Here is a 6000-nt window from a genome sequence, read left to right on the forward strand (position 1 = left end):
ACAATAAGTTTGATTGAAGAAATATACTTTTGCCAGGAGTTAAAAATAGCAGAACCCTAACCATCAGTCCTTTGATCGCCCTTAAGGCATAAATGGTAAATCTTTCAGCCTATTTAGGTTAGCTGGTCTCTTGGATATGGTCAGATGTTGCAATTATTACGAGATCTCGGTTTGTTGGTGGGTTTCTGGTGGAGTTGATTTCTTGAACCAGCCCACACTCTTTCCAAAGCAGTGAAAGAGAGAGAGCCCTCAGTTTGTTTCTTCTGCAAAAGACTTTCTTGGCACTGTAACTTGCAAACTCTCTCAAGTGGCTGGAGACCTTGCCTTGAAATACTTCACCCATTGTGTATTTCTAAGAGGTTATGGTTCGGTCTTTCTGTGGCAGCCAGTGTTTCACCATCCAGTGCTTTGCATTTTCAATGTCTCTGCCTGGGACAGTTATGAGTCTCGATGGGCATCTGGATTATAGGAAAGGTTCCTCCATTCACGCTCAGAGTGATTTATTGGTTTCTTGCCCCCACCTTGGAATGAGGCCTTGCATTTTTAAGCAGTTCTCTGTCTCAGTTCTAATTGCAAATGTAAAATGTTTGAACATCATATTTTCAAACCTAAAGGAGCATAGCTTCCTAACAGAAGAAATATTGCCATTTTAGATTAGGAGGGCTTTGGTGCATCAGGAATTCCAAAGATTTATGATGATCTCGGCTGTGCACTCAGCCTTGTACAAGTCACTCTGCGGCTGCATCAATGATAAAGGATTCCACTTGTTCAACATTCCGTGATGCATAAAATATTATGATGTGAATCTGGTTACTCTCTGTATTATTGTACATAATTAATGTGTAGCTGCAGTGTTTGAGGAAGATAACCGTCTGTAAGATTATTTCTCGAGTGACCTCAGATATTGTCCATAACACCAGTACGAACAAATAAAGGAAGAACAATTTAATTACAGCCAAGCATATAGAAACACATGTTAACTGTTAGATGTTTGTTCTAAATAATGAAGAAAAGATGAAGGTTCGGAGATCTATCCGGTAGGATCACATTGAGCAATCCAGAGGCAAGTGTGCAGAATGTCTGCAAGCTTTTATAAAGTGCACATTCCGGAGCAGGACAGGGGATCTCATAGTTCAAATACAGAATGTCTGCATGCACAAGAAGTCATGGAAGAGAAAGCAGCACATGCTCAGACTGTATGACAGATGAAAAATTATTGCAGTTTATGAAAGTGACAAATTGTCTCTTTACTCTGTTTATTGTTATGTTGCATTGTTCTTAATATGCATCGATAATGAAGTTAGTACATTAACATGACAAAGCATTAATGTTACCAGCGTTAATAGAATATAATAATGAGTTAAAAAAGGCAAGTGTTTATATCTATAAAATAATGCCATTAAAACACCGCAAAGCACTTTGCACACTTAGGTACCTCTGGAATACAATGAATATTATGTGACCAAAGAAAGGAGCCCAGAGCCATAAAGAGGTGCTTGGTTTTTATTTTGATCTCAGTGCCATAAAGAGGTGCTTCGTGCTTATTTTGATGATGTTGTTTAAAGAAAGAATATTAGGAGAATTCTTTGCATGGTTTGAAATACTTTAGGCACAAAGGGCCTCAGTTTAACGACAATTTACCTTCTAGCTACTGCACTGAAAGGAATAGGATTGGGGTGGGACTTCTGTTTAATGCAAGCCAGTGCCCCGAATCCATAACTAAGACTCTCTCCAGGATTGCAGTTTGCCAGCGGGAATTGCAGAATGTGGGGTCTGAAAGTTAGCACAAATGACGGGGTCCACGGGGATGAAAGGATCACTCCTCCCCCTCCAAGCTCCACAAAAATGAAAAGGCATGCACCTCTTTTAGGTCCATTTTTTTGCTGGGCCATCAGCTTATACAGCCTGGTCTGTGAGTCCTTTTTAAAAAATTCTTTCATGGGTAGTGAGCATTGCTGGCAAGGTCAACATTTGTTGCTCATCCCTAACTACTCTTGAGAAGGTGGTGGTCGGCATGCCATGCCCTCCAGCCAGTTCAATCCAAAATGGCAACTGAGCTCTCCTTGACCACACTGGATTCTGAATTGGATTTTGAATGGGCCTATCGCAAGACTCAGTTCAGTAGGTCCCAGTGAGCATTGCCATCACCACTGTTGCAGTGGCGTGAGGTGGGCACTACTCCTTGACAAAGCACCACTACAGCTTGTGTGATGTATTATAGTCATTTGCTGCTGATGATAATTATATTATAATCATTTGCTGTTGATGATAATACCCCTGTTTGGGAGATGTAGTGAATGTTGGGCAGTGCTTGTACTGTGAATCCCAAAAGTGGTGCCAAGAAGCTGTTCCGAAACTCTGGAAGAAAATGTTCTTCAAATGCTTCAACAATAGATAACCTTCTTTGTATTTCTCTGAACTCTTAGCTCAGATTCTGTGCCCAAGTCTTGACTTTGGGTATCAATCCATAGAGTGTGTGGAGGGGGGTGGGGGTAGAGTGATTTTTTTTTAGGATTTATATTTTGTAGAATTTACATTGCAGAAGGAGGCCATTCGGCCCATCGAGTTTGTACCGGCCCTTGGAAAGTGCACCGCACTTAAGCCCACGCCTCCGCCCTATCCCCATAACCCAGTAACCCCTCCTAACCTTTTTGGACACTAAGGGCAATTTGAAATCGCCAATCCACCTAACCTGTACATCTTTGGATTGTGGGAGGAAACCAGAGCACCCGGAGGAAACCCATGTAGACACAGGGAGAACATGCAGACTCCGCACAGACAGCGACCCAAGCTGGGATTCGAACCTGGGACCCTGGAGCTGTGAAGCAACTGTGCTAACCGCTGTGCTACAACGCTGCCCACATATTTGGCCAGAGTGTGGTGGCAGCCCCTTGAAAATAGTGAGAAATTACTTACTGACCTGTTCCTGCGGATCGTGTGACCATTCCTGTGTTCACCAGGGCCTATCGCTGGGGAGCATAAACATTGACTTGATTTAAGTAGTTCATGTTAATATTTTAGAGGTAAATTTTAGTTCTGGGATGATTGTTGTTGTCAGGCTTTGGTAACTAAAATGCTGGGCTTTAGAGATTGCCGGAACGCTTAAAGAAATATGGCAGTTCAGAAAATTACCCATATTTATTAACTAGATTCAGAATAGAAGACATAGAGCCATAAAATAGCAAGTGGGCTCAACTTGGCTGATGAACTGGAGACATAGGGATAAATATTTTGGTCCCACAGTGGGACGGAAAATTTGACGGATGATTTAAAGATCCATTGACCCCGGAGGAGATTTCTGGTCTTGTGGGGGGGAAATGATACGACCAGGAAATCCCGACCATAATGCCTCAATATATGCCTTGCAAACAATTGCATAATGTGAAACTTTCTGCCAGCCTGAAAAACATCCATTAATCACTGCTGTCTGCTGCCTGCCACCCAGCCAATTTTGTACCCATGTTGCTGCTTTCCCTATTGTGGTGATAAGCCTGTGCACAGTTCTGCATATAGTTAGCAATGCAATTGCCAACCATCTCATGGCGATAGTGATTTATCACATGACTCAAGACACCCGCCAGTTGGTAGTAAGGTGTACGAGAAGATAGTCACAGTTAGAGTAGCTCCAAGAGGATTTACTGAATTAAATTAGTACCTATTGGCTGTATCATAGTCTGTTAGTTATCTTTCAATGTGTTTGTTAATAAATCATCTTTCTAGTTGCACAACCAGCTGTTCTGTGTACATCAATACAATGGTTATATCACAGAACACAACATGGTACCAGGTGTGCAGAACATTTAAAGATAATAATGGAGTAGACGGGGAGAAATAGGCTGAAGAACGAAAAGAGAAGATTCTTCTGCTGACCTGGTGAACTATGGCCATCTGCAACTCAATGCAACGAATGACTGTGAAGTTAGAGATGGAAGGTTTGAAGGAACCCCACAAGCTTCAAGTCTCAGGGAACGCAGTTGAGAATTGGCGTGCTTTTAAGCAGCAATTTGGATTCTATATTGTAGCCCTTGGCCTGCAGACACAACCTTATGGGGGGCATATTGTGTTGCTACTCAAGGTAGCAGGTCCTCAAGCAATATAGATTTACAATACTTTTCGTTCAACAGCAAAGGGGAAAGCAAGAGCTATGATGCAGGAATAAAGTATTTTGATCGGCATTGCTCTCTGAAGTAAAATGAGATGTGTGAACATTATATATATCATACGCGTACCCAAAAAAGAGCTTCAATTAGAAAACCCTATCAAGATGTGGCATGAAAATGAGCTGGTTACACAGCAGATTACTACGCTCAATTAAAAAAAACTTTGGCGCCAATCTGGAAGAAGATGCCAGCGCCATCAGCACTATAACATAGTTCAATAAAAAATGTGATCTCAGTGCGGGTGGCCATTTTAAGCGGCTGACCGGGTCCGCCATATTATGCCAACGATGCAGCAATCTACATGGCCCATGGCACTGCCCAGAATTTGGGAAAGTATTTTCGAAGTGTGGCCATGCAAATCATTTTGCGAAGCAATGCTTTTCGCATCCAACAGTGGACTCAATACGGTCTGTCAGTGCAATTGATGAAATGACCCTTGAAGATTATTTTTCATTGATCTGATTTCAACCGATGACACAATGAGTTCAAATATGAAAACTGAAGAAGTCTTGCTGACCAGCTGTGACAATAGTGATGGTGAAGCTGCGTCCATCGAAGACAGATAGACAATTCCAGTGATGCTCAACGACACATTGATAAAATGCAAGCTCGACACTGTAACGAGGGCCAACCTTTTCAGTTTATCCGATTTGAATGGGCTGCGAGTTAAACCAAAAGTTGTCAATCAAACAAGACTACTGACAGGCTGCAGTGAGAATAAGATTGAGACGCTGGGTGCATGTGAACTTGAAGCATGGATATTCAACAGAAGTCACATACCATTTTCCATTGTGGACAGGAAACATGAGTCCATCATAGGAGCGGATGTGAGGCCCTGAGCCTAGTTGAGCGGTTGTACATTCCAGACAGCCCTGCGACGGAGGATCATTGTGACTGGCAACAAGATACAGTGGTGCAGTTATCCGATGAGATACAGGTGAAAGTTAAAGTGGAGGAAGGTAAACCAGATGGTGAGGTGGAGGAGTCAAAGGAAAATTCAGAATTCTGGTTAATAGTGCTCAAAAATGTGGATGTGCTCAGCGACATGATACAGGAGCACGATGAACCCATCCTAAAGCACTTACAAGAATTAGGGGTGAAACTTTCACCTCCAGGGCAACCAATGAGTTTCACTCTGGAGTTTAAGTTTGACCCAATTGAGTATTTCACAAATGAAACATTGATTAAGACATACACAATGAAGTTCCAGCCTGATGTGTCAGATGTTTTCCTTTTTGATGCCCCGCAGATTATAGGATGCTCAGGATGCCAAATCAACTGGAAAGAAGAATTAAATGTTACCATGAAGACCATTAAGACGAAGCAGAGGCATAAGGATCGGTGCACTGGTAGAACAGTTACGAAAACTGTACCAAATGATTCTTTCTTCCTGACGTTCCAGAGAATGTGAAACTGGATGAAGGTCCCATGGCACGATTTGCTGCTGACTTTGAAGTTGGTTGTTTCCCTGAACCCCTTATTCCAACAACAATGCCACACTTGCCAGGAAAAGCGGCAGACGGTGATGCTGATTACGATGAGGAGGGTGAAGAAGCAGAAGATGAGCCAGAAGAAGACCCTGAAAACTTATTTAACTTATTTGGTATCAGTGACGAGTGAAGTTAATTTACTTTATTTGGAGGCAGTGATGAGGTGACCACAAGGGAGGCCCAGTCTTCACAGGACAACGACAAGTGTGAAAGCTCCAAGATGGCGTATGCAGGGGCTGAGAGTGAGATAGCAGTAGCAGATACATCCGATGAGAGCAACTCAACTGTGAACAGGCTGATAACTGAAGGAATAATCCCCATTCTGGAGAAACTGGCTCCAGAGGCATATG

General features: G+C 42.5%; 1 pseudogene; it reads left to right on the forward strand.

The window, feature by feature from the left end:
* LOC140385926 (nucleosome assembly protein 1-like 1 pseudogene) overlaps nucleotides 1-5780 on the forward strand; it is a 109654-nt pseudogene extending 103874 nt beyond the window's left edge.
* The last annotated feature ends 220 nt before the right edge of the window (nucleotides 5781-6000 follow it).

The sequence above is a fragment of the Scyliorhinus torazame genome, chromosome 11 (genome assembly GCF_047496885.1).
Source record: "Scyliorhinus torazame isolate Kashiwa2021f chromosome 11, sScyTor2.1, whole genome shotgun sequence".
In the NCBI taxonomy this organism is placed as follows: Eukaryota; Metazoa; Chordata; class Chondrichthyes; order Carcharhiniformes; family Scyliorhinidae; genus Scyliorhinus; species Scyliorhinus torazame.